This window comes from Arachis hypogaea, chromosome 19, assembly GCF_003086295.3.
Source record: "Arachis hypogaea cultivar Tifrunner chromosome 19, arahy.Tifrunner.gnm2.J5K5, whole genome shotgun sequence".
Lineage (NCBI taxonomy): Eukaryota > Viridiplantae > Streptophyta > Magnoliopsida > Fabales > Fabaceae > Arachis > Arachis hypogaea.
The window spans coordinates 136,958,776-136,973,993 of record NC_092054.1 but is presented as its reverse complement, the minus strand read 5'-3'; the positions used below and the strand labels follow the sequence as shown (position 1 = coordinate 136,973,993).

Here is a 15,218-nt window from a genome sequence, read left to right as displayed (position 1 = left end):
CTGCTCTTAAATATCTACTTACAAATCAGGATTCAAAACCCAGGCTCATAAGATAGGTGTTGCTTTTGCAAGAGTTTGATATAGAAATAAGAGACAGAAAAGGGACAAAAAACTAAGTGGCTGATCATCTGTCCCGAATAGAACCATTTTCACTGAGAGGATGGATGGTAGCCATTGACAACGGTGATCCACCAACATACAGCTTTCCATGGAAGGAGCCTTGCATGCGTGAAAAAGAAGACAGTAGGAAAGCAGAGATTCGGAAGAAAGAGCATCTCCAAATCCTCAATTTGTTCTCCATTACTGCATAACAAGTATTATTTAATTTATGCTATTTACTCCTCATAAACCCAATTACTTTTATTACTAATTTCCTGACTAAGAATTACAAAATAACCATAGCTTGCTTCAAGCCAACAATCTCCGTGGGATCGACCCTTACTCACGTAAGGTATTACTTGGACGACCCAGTGCACTTGCTGGTTAGTGGTACGAGTTGTGAAAAGTGTGATTCACAATTCGTGCACCAGAGAGCTCGGGAGCAGAAGAGAGAGAAGGGAGACCCATGCTCAGCCACCGCCGCGCCTCTGCCACCGAGAAACACCGTTGCCGCCACTAAGATCCACCATCGATAAGGATTTATGAGTTTGGTTTACCTTCGTTTGAGATTTTAGAAACCTTACTGTATTTGCATGTTGGTTTCAGTCACCGTCGAGCAGAGCCGCCATGTTGAACCATCGCCATTGCCGAAGCTCTTGTCGCTGTCAGAAGCTGCTTTGCCGCCGTTTGGGTCACTGGGAATGTGGCCGTGATCACCGAAACCACCATCGAAATTATCGCTATTCAGTATAGTTGTTCTTCCTTGTCTGGGTAAGCATCTCGTTCCAGAACCTTTGAAATTGGTATTTTCTATTTTACGTTGTTAAGGATCTGAGGTTTTGGTGTCATAGGATCGAGTTCTGGGTCTTGCATGCTGAGTTCTGTGACTATGGCATACGACATCTGGTGCGGAATTTTCTAACCAAAAACTAACCGGCAAGTGCACCGGGTCGTACCAAGTAATACCTCAGGTGAGTGAGGGTCGATCCCACGATGATTGATGGATCAAGCAACAATGATTGATTGATTGGCTTAGTTAGACAAACAGAAAAGAGTGTTTGAATATTCAAGGAGCATTAAACAATCATACAGAAATTAAAATAGTAAAGTAAATGAGTTGGGAATAAAATATGGAGAAGATAGTTAAGGCTTCAGAGTTATCTATTTTTTCGGATTAACTTTTCTTACTAACTATTTTAATTGTGTAGGATTTAATTTATGGCAAACTGTATATGACTAGACCCTAATTCCTTAGACCTTTCTAGTCTCCTCTAAAATTCATTAACTGTCGATTCCTTAGTCAATTAATTCCAATTAGAAGCTGCATGATCAAATTCCAGTTTATATGCCACAGAAACTCTAATTACCCAAAAATAAAAGGATTATATGTCATGTATCCCGTTAAATCCAGATAATTAAAATTTAGGAGAATATGTTTTCAAGTTGTTGTTCAAGTAAAGAGCTTTTCCAAGTTATACAAGAACTCAAGTAGAAAGAGGGTCATACTTTCGTTCCACCCAAATTCATAAGATAAAGAGCGAAAACAATTCTTAAATTGTAAATCCATACATGAATTAAAATAGAAAAAGCAATAAAATCAATCCATACAAATAGACAGAGCTCCTAACCTTAACAATAGAGGATTAGTTCCTCATGGTTCAGAGTAAGAAACTAGGATTGTAAATTGGAATGGAATAATGTTGTGTTGGAATCCCTTTTATATCTAATATAATCCTAATAATTTAAAATCTATTATCTAAAACTAAAATCATATCTTTTCCTAAAAATAATATTTAAATTTAAATTTGAATTAATTAACAAGTCTTCAGTTGATGGGTGGGGACTACTTGTTTTGTTCATTCTGCAGCTTCTAATATGTGTTTTCTGGGCTGGAAACTGGGTCAAAACAGCACAGAAATCGCCCCCACCATTTTTCTGTGTTTTTTGCACGTGGCGCATGTCACGCGTATGCGTCAGTCACGCGTACGCGTCGATGGTCTTTTTCGCGAGTCACATGGAAGCGTCGGTCACGCGTACGCGTCAGTCACGCATGCGCGTCGCTCCTCGCTGCCATCTCCTTTGATTCTTGTGCTGCAAAAACTCCATCAAATTCCGCCAAATGCTACCTAAAATAAACAAAATTACAAAAGACTCAAAGTAGCATCCATATTGGCTAAAAGATAAATAATTCTTTATTAAACTCAATAAATTAGATACAAATTCACTAGGAAAAGATAGGAAAGGTGCTCATGCATCAACATCAAGCTGCTGCGTTGTCACCGGAGCTGCCACTGCTCTGTTCTCTTGCTTATTTGTAAGTACAGTAAGCTGTTCTTCGTCCCGAACCTCTATAGTTGCTATTCTGTTATATGTTTCTAAGGTTCTTGCAACATTAATGCTTTAGGTTTGAGTTTGGTTCTTACGTGCCGTGATTAAAGTTGTTGTGGTTGCGGCTGTCGCGGATTGCGCACTAAGAGGGAAGGTTTCCTTGAAGCATTTGGTTTTTGGGTCTCAGCTTGTTGAGGTAGGGGTTTTCTTAAAATTTGTTCTATCTTATAGAGTTATTATAAATAGATATTAATTTGAGAAACATATGTCTGTGATTATGATTGTCCTATGAATGTGGTTGTTTGCTGGACTGAATGACTGATTGCTTGATTGCTTGAGTGTTGTATGATTGTTGAAAGAAAATTAGTTTGAAAAGTTATTTAGTTGATTATTATGAAAAGTGGTTTTCCTTGGTTTTGAAGTTAATTTGATAATATAAATGAATCGGCTTCGAAAATGATTTGAGGTATGAAAATGAATTAATTTTGGAAGCAGTTTAATTTTGAATTAGTTTAATTTTATAAATGATTCAATATTTGAGCTGGTTTAATTTTGAAAAAGATTTATTATTGAAAATGGTTGGATTTGAAAATAACTAGATGTTAGAACTGGTTGAATTTTTGAAAAATGATTGAGATTTGGAAATGGTTGAGAAAGGGTTTGAGGAATGTTTGGATGGTATTTCGGAGATGCTGTCGAAATTTTATAAAATGGAAGTTTCGTTTGAAGTAATTATTTGAAAAGATTTGGTTTTAAACATTATATGTTTTAAGATTGATTTACTTAGAAAAGAAATAATTATATTTTGAATTGGGATTGTTGATGAACGGAATAGAAAGAAGGATGATGAGAATTGACTTTGAAATATGATTTTTGAATGAATTTGGAAATGAGATATGGATTGGCGAATGATGATGATATTGAGAATGACTTAGATATTGATGAATGTTGAATGAATTATTCATATGGCTTATGAATTTGAATTATCTGAGACACAAGTTTCCCTGGGTAGACGTAGTGGCTTGCCACCACTTGCTCTAGGTTGTGACTCGATACTCTGTTGATCCTACGACGTAAGGGTGACCGGGCACTTATAAATTCCCGGGAATGGTACCCCCATTGAGTGATTTGATATATATATATATATATGAGAAAAATCTATGCATAGACTCATGAGGATGCGCGTCGGGGGATAGTCCAATCGTTTAACAAACCGGATTTGTCGGGTTGGCTGTATAACCGACAATGAGCTCATTAGCCATAGGACAGGCATGCATCATATGCATTTGTATGCTTTGCTTGGGTTTTGCATTTGTTTTGGTTTGCCTAATTGCTAAACTGTTATTAGCTGCTACCTGAGCTATTTGTTGTAACTGCTACCTAAACATGTGCTTTCCTTATCTGTTTTGCATGTGTTTGTCCTGGTGTGCTACTTTAGAGATTGAGCTTTGATGCTGAAGTGATGATTGTGTTGATTGATTGCGTAGTTGGTTTCTAATTAAGATTTTCTTATAAGAAAAGAAAGGTTTTGGATTTCTGGATATTTAAATATTGATTTTCAAAAAGGATATTTGGATGACTAGTTATTGGTTTTTAAAAGATTCAAAGGACAAATAATAATCACTGAGCTTAAAAATGGATTTCTCTTTAAATATCTTATTATGAAAATTCTGAAACTCTGTGGTGAGACCGTGTGGTTAGGTTTTTACCCCCTACAGCTTTACCTTTTCAGGATACAGCGACGAAACTTCAGAAGAGTTATATTTATTTTCTATTTATTCGACGTTAATTTGTATTACCTCAATTTTTATTTTTCCCTTGCCTTTATTTCTAGCAATTTTTGTAAGAGGGATAGGAGTTGTATGGTTTGTATGTATATAATATGTATAAGTTACTTGAGTAAGAAGTTTTGTGTATACGCTTGTTTTGTTTTATTTAAAAAGTATTCTTTTTCCGGTTTTCAAAAAGAACAGTGATATGATTTCGAGTCAAAGGCTCCTATTTTAATTATTAAGTATATGGAGTCGTCGTAATACTTCTTGCTATCAGAGTAGCGCAGCCAGAATCGTGACATTCTGATAGTGAGGGTGTTATATCTGCCCAGAAATTTTCGAATTAGAACACATAATGAAATTGAATTTTCACAATTTAAGTTTAGTTTTGGTAAATTTGTGTCAAACTCGGACGTACAATTTCAAAGATTTGTAATATATTCAAATTTTTTTATTTTAAACTTTTTGTAATTAAAATAATTTTATAATATATTGTGATTTTTTTTCAGAAATTACCGGCCTTCTTCTGCATCAATGCAATGCCATTGAGGGGAATAAAGGTTAGTTTAGTTTTTTGGTGTGACAATTCTATACCTTGCCGCATTGCATGGATAGCGGATAATGAAGCTTACATAACAAGGCGATGGTCTGAATTTGCACGAATTCTAAATATTCGAACTTATAATGCTGTTTCAGTTGGTTGTCGTTACAAGAATGACTCTAATCTATACGTGTCTAAAAATTAGAATAGATTAAATATTATTTAAGTAATTTAATTCTAATATTAGTATTTAATTAATTTAGTTTTAAATTAATTTAAATCTAAATTGTTGCCTCAATTTATATATTACGACTATTCTTCTTTAATATATTATTTTTAAATTTTTGAATATGAGGTTTTTTTTTCGGTTTTTAAGTTATTTTTATTTTCTCCCAATATAACTAAAGAAAAAAATAATTAAGTTAAAAAATTACAAATAATAAATATTATTTTTGATATGACAATTATTTTAATCAATTATATAAAATTATTATAAACAAATAATAAAATAATTAAATTAGGTACGAATAAAATAATTGATCTTAATTTTCTTTCCTTCCTTTCTTTTCTTTTGTTAGAAAGTGTTCTTACCTTAAAAGTTAAAACCATCATTATCTACTTAATATATTAAAATTGAATTTTTTTCCAACTAATGAAAATGAGGTGTCAATTTTTCATGAATTCATTTTTCCTTTAAAATGAAACTACTATTTTCTCTTCTAAATTTAGTTTAGAAAAATATCTTTATTATAATTATATTACAATTAGTATTTAATGAATAATGTATGATTATATTAATTTTAAAAAAATATATTTATTATAATGATATAAAATCAATATTTAAGACATTATCAACTAATGAAAGTGAGGTGTCAATTTTTCATGAATTCATTTTCCCTCCAAAATGAAAGTATTATTCTCTCTTCTAAATTTATTTTAGAAAAATATCTTAATTATAATTATATTACAATATTACAATTATATTACAATTACCATTTAATGAATAATGCATAATTATACTAATTTAAAAATATATTTATTATAATTATATAAAATCAATATTTAATACATTATTAAACTAATTACCAATCGAAAATATTTTTAATCATTTTAATTATATTGATACAATTCTAATTCTTGTTCATTATACAATCATTTTATTAATGGCAAGTTGTTACATTAATGGTGACCCATTTATATTGATAATAATAATAATAATAATAATAGATATCAATAATTAAATACTAAAATAATTTTCTACTTAACTTCAATTACTTAACAAATTTAATTTTAGTTGCTATGTTTTATTTTCTACATAATTATATAGATTGTCAATTATTATACATGAAATTAGCATTTAATACATACTTATATTAATTGTCAATAATTTTTTTATAAATATTAATTGCTATGATTTATTTTCTACATAATTATATAGATTGTCAATTATTATACATCAAATTAACATTTAATACATAATTATGTTAATTGTCAATAATTTTTTTATAATTATACATTAAATTAGCATTTAATACATAATTATATTAATTGTCAATAATTTTAATTTTCAATCATTGTAGTATAATTTTAAATTAATCGTAATTTTTGCCAAGTTGATATTGATATCTATGTTAAAAAATTAAAACAAAAATCTATGATTCTAATCAGATAAAAATGGATATCATATGATAATGGTTTATTCAATCACGGTAAATATATGATGTATAACGTAAATAATAAAAAATTAACTTAATACTAACTAATTTATATAATTATTTTTGTTCTAATTAATAAAGGCTATATATAGTGTTTTTTGTGATTCGTGAGTCTAGATATGAGAGTCAGTTCATTTTTTAATTTATTATTCTTTTTTTACTACTTCATAGAATAAGAATGTATTTTTCGATTTTCATCGGAGTTGATATTTTTAAGGTACAATTTATAATTTTTTATAGTATTTTTTATATACTCATTCTATTATATTATTCTTTTGATAATTTAATGATTGTTCTTACTTCAACTTATTCTTTTCATCTAATGTTTCAGTGCGATTATCTTTTACCGCAATTGTTTACAATGCACCATATCTATCAAATACCATCTCAAGTTGTATTCACTAATTTGAGTTCTAATTACATGGATGTAAGCATCCAACGAAGGGTAGTAAATTCTATTTTATCGAAAGATGGTTGGATCTACTCACATATTATGACCAACCTAATGGAATATGGTTAAAGTTAGTTTTCTTGGAAGGAGCTCGATTTTTTATTGAGAAATTGTTTCTACGGAGCTTTGTAGGCCAAATTCAAGTTCTATCCCCTCCATGCTTTTTACGCCTGCCCGAAAATCCTCGAAGTGGAGTACATAATGGGATTGAATTTCCTCAATTTAAGTTCAGTTTTGGTAAATAGTGTCAAATTCGGAGATGCAATTTCGACGATTGTTAATATATTCAAATTTTTTTATTTTAAATTTTTTGTAATTAAAATAATTTTATAACATATTGTGGTTTTTTTTACCAGGAATTACCGGTCTTCTTTTGCATCAATGCAATACCATTGAGGGAAATAAAGGTCAGTTTAGTTTCTCGGTGTGGCAATTCTATACCTTGTCGCATTACATGGATAGCGGATGATGAAGGTTATTTAACAAGGAGATGGTCTGAATTTGCACAAATTCTAAATGTTTCAAACTTATGATGTTGTTTCAGTTGGTTGTCGTTATGAGAATAACTCTAATCTATATGTGTCTAAGGACTAGAATAGATTAAATATTATTTAAGTAATTTAGTTCTAATATTAGTATTTGATTAAATTAGTTTTAGAGAAATTTAAATTGTTGCCTCAATTTATATATTACGATTATTCTTCTTGGATATGTTATTTTTTAAATTTTTTAATATAATTTTTTTCTAATTTTTAAGGTTTTTTTCTTTCTTGGATATATGTATCACCTTTTTTTTTTGTATTTTAGATTACTAATGCAATTATTAAGAGAAGTATAATTCATCAATAGATTAGAGTAATTAAAAGTTTAATTATATTGTGTGGACACAAGATTGATTAATTAAAATTAAAGCGGGATAAAAGAAAGAGTCATAATATGTAATTTTACTTTTGTTGCTAACATATGAAGATACATGAAAGAAAAGAAAAATTAAAACATCACTATTTAAAGAAAAATTCTTAATCATGGGTATGAATGGGGATTGAAAAATATACATGGATATAAAAAATAAAAAATTATTGCACGATTGTAGAATAAAAATTAATATATCTGGTTTAAATATTTTTATGTATAATTAATGTATATGTATGCATAAATAAAAAAATATTTAGAATTATTTAACATATATACGTATACATAAATAAAGAAATTACTGTAATTTATGAAAATTATACATACGATAACATTAATAATAAAGAATAAAAAAATATTAAATAATAGTAGACTCAAAAAAAATAATTATGAACAAAGAATAATTAATATATGCAACTTAAATATATTTGTGAATAATTAATATATATGTATAAACTAAATAAGGACATATTTAGAATTATTTAACAAAATAAATATATTCTAAAAATAAAAAACTATTGACTAAACAATTAATATATATATATATATATATATATATATATATATATATATATAAGGAAATTACTATAATTTATATTATACATATGGTGATATTAATGAAATAATAAAATTATTGAATGATTGTAGACTAAAAAAAAAATTTATAATAAAAAATTAAAAAATAATTAACATATGTGATAATTATAAGTTTGAAAAATGAAGGCAAAAATTATAAGGTTATAGAAAGTTCTATTTAAATTTGACAAGAACAAGACGACTTACATAGAAATGGTTCTAATGGATGATAAGGTTAGTTAATTATTTTTCATGATTCTTTCAAGTGATGCTAGGTCCAATTTATAAATTTTTTCAATAGTTTTATAAGTGTTAGTAACTTTTATATTTAATTTGTTTTATAGTGTGATAAAATTCATTGTTCAATCAAGAGTTATTTGGCAGAGATGTTTGTGAATGAACTGATCGAGGAAAAATTCTATGTCTTCTCAAATTTTGTTATTGAGGAATCAAGCAGAATTTATCTTTCAATTGGATACGTGTGTAAAATAACTTTTAAGAATGAGTCACATATAGTAAATATAGTCGATGATCGTAAAATTTCTGACAATCATTTCAATTTTCTTGCTCATGCTGATATATTGAAACAAACAAATGAATAGTCTAACTTATTTAGTACGTAGTTAATTTATATTAACCCACACAAAATTATTTTTTTATTTTAATTTTTGCCATACATTATATAATAGCATCATTTTATCAATAACATAAATTTTAACATTTAATTTATGCAAATATTTAAAATTTTATTGTGATTTTTTTAAAGGTATATCCTTTTATTAATATATTGTTAGTTTTATCATTTAGTATAAAATAAATTGATAAAAACTCTTTAATTTATAAGTAATTTATTATATTATTCATTTATTTGTCCTTAATTTGATACTTTTAATTCAGTTTTTTTAATTAGATGTTATTGGACTCTTGATCGAAAAAGAAGAACTTATATCATGGTAAAAAAAAGGGAGAAGTGACAATTACATTGTGGTTGATCTTCATGATTTGCAGTATGTGAAATTTTAATATTTCACAAGAAGATTTTATTTTGTAACAATTATTTATTCATATGCAAAATTTTTTATCTTTTTCATGATATATCACTACTTATTTCTCTTAATTTTCGCTTTTATTTAAAAATTGAGGAAAAAATAAGGTACACTGTGAGATCAATTTGCAACCCAATTATTCAATTATCTACGTGATCACCAAGAAACCGAACACATACTCATTCTCCAATTTGCAAAACTTAACAAATACATTGGTAAGTATATTGGTTTAACTTTTTATTTAATATATTTGTTTATATTATATCTGTAATCATATTATATCTATTTTTACGTATATATCTTTTTAAAAAATACTCTTAGTATTAGCACATGGTGTATTAAATAAATATTTTAAAATTAATTGTAACATATGATAAAAATAAAAATTAAATTAAATAGATATTACAAATATAAATACAGGCATAACCCATTTAACACAGTTTCAAACACAATTACAGCAAAGAACTCACTAACCTATCCATTTAACTACGTCACCTATTTTCATAAATTTACTTAGTAATTTCCCTCTTTTTCTGACTAGATCATGAAATTCATCATAATTAAGGTCTGACTGCCACCTGTTACAACTAAATCTCCAAACAACTCTAAATTCAAATAAGTGAACAAACTTAATGGCCATTCAATGACATAAAGAATAAACCTGTCACGCCGTCACGTACTTGTCATTAGAGTAGATTAATAAAAATGATTAATAACTATATTAGAGTTAATACACTTAGTACCGGATTAAGAAAAAACAAACAACACATGACATATTATTTTTTATTAATCAAATAATTATAATTTAAATTAATTTTAATAAAATAATTTAAAATTATAATTTTAATTTTATCACGTATATGACATGAATTATTACATTTATAAATTTTTGTTTGTATTACTATAATAATAAAGATAAAGATAAAAATATTTAGAGATTTGATGGAACAATAATTCTAGTCAATGCAGTTAATGCAATTAAAACTCGTATATCCTTACTTTATTATTATTATTATTATTATTAATATTATTAGTTTATTATTATTGATCTTGCATTGTCTAGGAGTTACCAACTATAAAAGCGTTTGACAAGGGAACAAAGGTCATCATATCATTAAAATGGAGAATACTTCAAGAAACTCTGCCGCTACACTCGCCCTCTTCTTCATGGCTTTTCTTATAATCTCATCTTCAGGTTACAAAACCATGCTTTTATTAATTTGTATCAAAGTGATAATTTTACATATTAGGTTAAAGTATATTTTTTATTTGATTAAATGATTAAATTAATCTCTAAAAAGTTACTCTTTATCTAAATTGATTTTTGAAAATTTTTTTAATTAAATTTATTTTTTAAAAATTTTTAATTAATCATGTTAGTCATTTTATCATTTTTATCAGAATTTGTTGATATAATACTTTAAGTAATATCGTCACAACACATATTTAGTAGTTTTAATTGACTATTAATATGATTAGTTTATGAAATTAGATCAAACCAATCCTAAATTGAGAGATTCTAATGCTTCAAGTTCTCTTCTCAATTAGGTTTTGATTTGATATAATTTCATAAACTTATTAAGTTATTATGTTAATAATTAATTAAGACTCCTAAGTGTATACCGGGGTGTCACTTAACGAGTTATATTAACAAATTTTGACACTATCAACAAAAAAAGTGACGAAAAGACTAACATAACTAATTTAGTATCTTTAAAGAATGAATTTGATTAAAAAAATCTTTTAGGAACTAATTTAAAGAACGAGTGATATTTGAAAGACTAATTTAATCATTTACTCTTTTTTATTTTTAATACTTATGATTTTTTTAAAAATATTCTTAATATTTAGTTATATTCAATTTTATTTTCAATATTTGTTATTTATGTTAAAATTACCCTTAAATATTAATTCTATATAAAATACTAGTGATAAAGTTAAAACTTTTAAAAATAATTTTGATATAAATAAAAAATATTAAAGATAAAATTAAATAAATAAAAAACATTAAAAATAAAATTAAATATTTTTTAAAAAATATACTTTATATTACGCATGATTTCTTGTTTGAATTGATTATATTTTTGGTTCAAATGCATGCAGATATGTGCAGGATGTGTGATGCAAGAAACGTTGTGCGATTACCTTGTCGTGATGACTCATATTGTAGACATGATTTTGCAACTCGTAAATGTAAATGCGTGAATACTTATTGTCAGCATCCACCAAATTGTGGTTGATTATATAATCAACTCAATGTCATGCACTAATTCGTACAAAAATAAAGTTATAATAATAATAATAATAATAAATAAATAAATAAATAAATGGTCGAGTATGTATCTCATTGCATTGCTGCATATATACTTGATCGACTTTTAGAATTTTATTTGGGGCAAAATTTTCTTTCAATCTTATTTAGTTTAAACTTAACGCAGCTCATATGGCAGAATTTTTTCTATTTTTAATTCCTTAAATAAAAATGGTATAGTAATATATATACATGGGCAGAACTAGATTAAATTTCAGACAGTAAGTATGCACAAAAAATTGAAGGTGTATTGGTCGCTTCTGTTATATGAGGCTCTGCTTCAGATAATATAATAAATATCCTGTTAAGTTACGTTATACATATAATTAGTTAAGAATTAGTCATGCTAATCAGTCATCTACGCACACAGATCAGAGTACACACACATATATAAATTAAAATTTATAAATAATATAATCAAAAGATTCACATTTATATCAAATTTTATAAATAATATAATTAAATTAGATTATATTTATAATTAAAGTACAAAAACGTTATAAAAATATACTAATTGTTAGGTAGCTAATTTTTTGTATTTATAAAAAAAAAAGTTATTCTGTTATAAAAATATTTGATTACTCTACTGTGTAATATTTGATTATTTTGCTATTGAATGTTTGACTATATATTTACCCACGCTAATAATGACTTGAATAATTTTTCCCTACACTATATATATTTTTTCTTAAAGATTATTTCTTAGAAGAAAAAAATTTAGAATTTAATATGTAATATAATATGAGCCTTAACAAGGACTTTATATAAATATGTAATTAAGTACTATTGTCATTTTATAATATTAGGCATAGCTGACTTCTCTACTAATTTAATTTGTTCAATTATCATTTGAATTGAAAAATCTTGTTCGACAATATTATAATTTTCTTTTAATGTGCATTCATACATTAAAATTAAATCCAAAATATAAACAAAGTTTTTTTATCTATTAATCTGCCCTTTAATTTTATTTATTAAATATGGAAAATATTATTAATAATTACGTTACTAATCAAGATGGTTAGTATGTTTATATACTCTAACTAAAAAGTATTGGATTTAAATTTTTGCAATAGCAAAATAATACATTAATGAATTATATATGATAAATATTATTATAAGGGTAAACTAATACTAAAAGCCTAAAAGGCTAAAACCTTACTTATTCCCATCATTTATTGTTATAGATTTGACCATATAATAAATAACTTTTTTGATGCTATTTAATTGAATCTAAACATAAAACTAATTTAGGTTAGTTAAATAATCCGTTCATTTGTCTATTTAAGTAAATGTTGGGAGTTCGAATTATGTCGAATGACAAATCTTTAAATAAAATTCAGATCCGTGACAAATTAATCTTTAATCTACTGTCAGGCTGAAAAATATCGTGGACAATCAAAAAATATAAACTGAAATTGTTTTTATCCAATTTTTTTGTGACTGTTTTTATCCAATTCATCTACCATTTTATTTATTAAATATATGAAATAATAACAAATATATAATATCAATTATTCTAATACCAAAAAATAAAATTATAAATTATACATACTAAAATATATATTAAAAAAAAGAAAGTTATTGATGAGTTTGAAAAATTCTAAATTAATATTTGTGATGACTAAACATTTTTAATTATGTTAAATTGCAAAATTATTAAAATGATTCTAACTCTTATTTGTTAAACTAATAATTTTGTGATGCAGGTTTTTAATTGGGCCGAAAATAAAAAGAATTCTGGTGCAAGCCCAAATTAAAGTTAAGATTTAGTAATGATACAAAAATTCTTTGATCCACATTGCTGAAGCAATTAGTGATTACTTGGGCCAAAATTGAACTATTATTGCTACAAGCCCAAATTAATAATTGTTGCTACATGACCCAATGCTTGATTCGAAACCTATTGTGAAAGGAAACAAAATTGCTTCATGCCTTCAACGGATCCCATTCCTTCTCTTGGGATGGATTTCAAAATTTAATTTGCTAAGCATTGGAAACATGAGAGAGAATGTCATTGATATGATTGATGGCATTAAGGCTACACGCTACTCAGGGAAAGGAAAAGCAACTTCTATTCAACTAATTTGTTTAATTCATTTAATTGCTTCTCTTCCAATTGTTTCTTCTCTCTCATTCTTTCTTTCTTCTCTTTCGGACATTACCCAGCAAACCATGGAAGCTACTTTGAGCTACCGAAAAGAAGGAAAGGAACGCCAAAAGACCATCACAATGATGACAAGAAAAAGCAAACTAAAAGTATGTAGTGGCTGAGATTCTCACCATGAATGGTAAGATTTGGTGAGGTAATCTCGAGCTCTTCATACCCAAAAAGAAAGAAGAAGATTTCGGCCATCAGAGAAGAAGATCTTTGGAGGATGGCTTGTTTCTGATTTTGCTCAAATATCATAGGAAGTAGCTAGAGTGGCTACGTGATGGAAGATGCAGAGATTGGAGCAGATGAAGCTATCATCATCCTGAAGCATCAAGGGCCAGAAGTTCATCTTGGAGAGCAAGGAAGAGATGAAGGGCTCGGATTGATAAAGAGTGGTGACCAAGGAAGGACTAGAGATAATTGTATGTTGGTTTTTGCATGAGTTATCTCTTCTCTCTCTCTGGCCGAACCGGTTCAAGTTGAAGAAGAAGAAGATTGGCTTGGTTTGTTTGGTTTCAACCTTGGAGGCTTCTCCCTATAAGTATGGGTGAACAACCAGGGTTTGATTCAAGGAGTGAGAGTTCAAGGCATAGAGTTCTCATAGCTCTATAAGCTGACAGAAGTTCTTCTCCTTCAATGTTTTCATTTTGTAATTTTTCTGTTTAATTTTGTCATGTCTTGAGTCTCATGGGAAATGCAAACAGTGAGGTTTGTATGAAAAAGCCATATAGCGGAAAAAGGCAGAGAGTGCAAAATTAAAAGAAAAAGCCATAGATGTCCTTAGAGTTCCTTTGTATATCTGTGTTGTGTTTCATGATTCTGTGGGAATCCCCTTGTAAGTTGGGTTAGCACTTTACAGTTGAAAGCTTGGCAGTGACCAAGTCAAGTTCAGTTTGGGTTTAGATCCTGGACTTGTCCCAAATAGAATGGGTAGTTCCTAGGGAGAATTGGTGTTTGTAATCAAGGATGATTATAGTGAAATTCCATCATTATTGTGATGGAGACTAGATGTAGGCTGCCTTGCACTTAGCAGCTGAACCAGGATATATCTTGGTGTAATTCTCTCTTTCTTCTATTCCATTTCTGTTTCTGCTGCCCAGGAGATAAAACTGAAAATATCTCGTGCTGACTGACGAGACAAAAAGAAAAGTCTCATGGCTGAAGACGAGACAAAGAAAAAGTCTCATGGCTAGCTACGAGATAAAAAGACAAAAAGTTTCCAGAAGTGATTTCAAAGGCCAGCAAGTATTACAAAGCAGAAAAGGGGGCTATGATTCAACCCCCCTACTCTTAGCCACTGATAACCATCAAT

The 15,218-nt window shown here is 27.8% G+C and overlaps 2 long non-coding RNA genes across 4 annotated transcripts; both read left to right on the top strand.

Annotated features, from left to right (window-relative positions):
* Positions 1–1,987: 1,987 nt before the first annotated feature.
* On the top strand, positions 1,988–7,640 carry LOC112779320 (uncharacterized). Of its 3 annotated transcripts, none has more exons than XR_011877520.1 (4): positions 2,282–2,413; positions 2,504–2,623; positions 4,709–4,759; positions 7,263–7,640. It is a non-coding gene; the product is annotated as an uncharacterized lncRNA (long non-coding RNA). The 3 variants fall into 3 exon arrangements; XR_011877521.1 differs by lacking the exon at positions 7,263–7,640 and adding an exon at positions 7,039–7,144; XR_003190649.3 differs by lacking the exons at positions 4,709–4,759; positions 7,263–7,640 and adding an exon at positions 4,160–4,394 and having other exon boundaries at positions 1,988–2,413.
* Positions 7,641–10,502: 2,862 nt separating this feature from the next.
* Positions 10,503–11,768, top strand: LOC112776892 (uncharacterized). The gene is made up of 2 exons (XR_003190223.3): positions 10,503–10,635; positions 11,544–11,768. It is a non-coding gene; the product is annotated as an uncharacterized lncRNA (long non-coding RNA).
* The last annotated feature ends 3,450 nt before the right edge of the window (positions 11,769–15,218 follow it).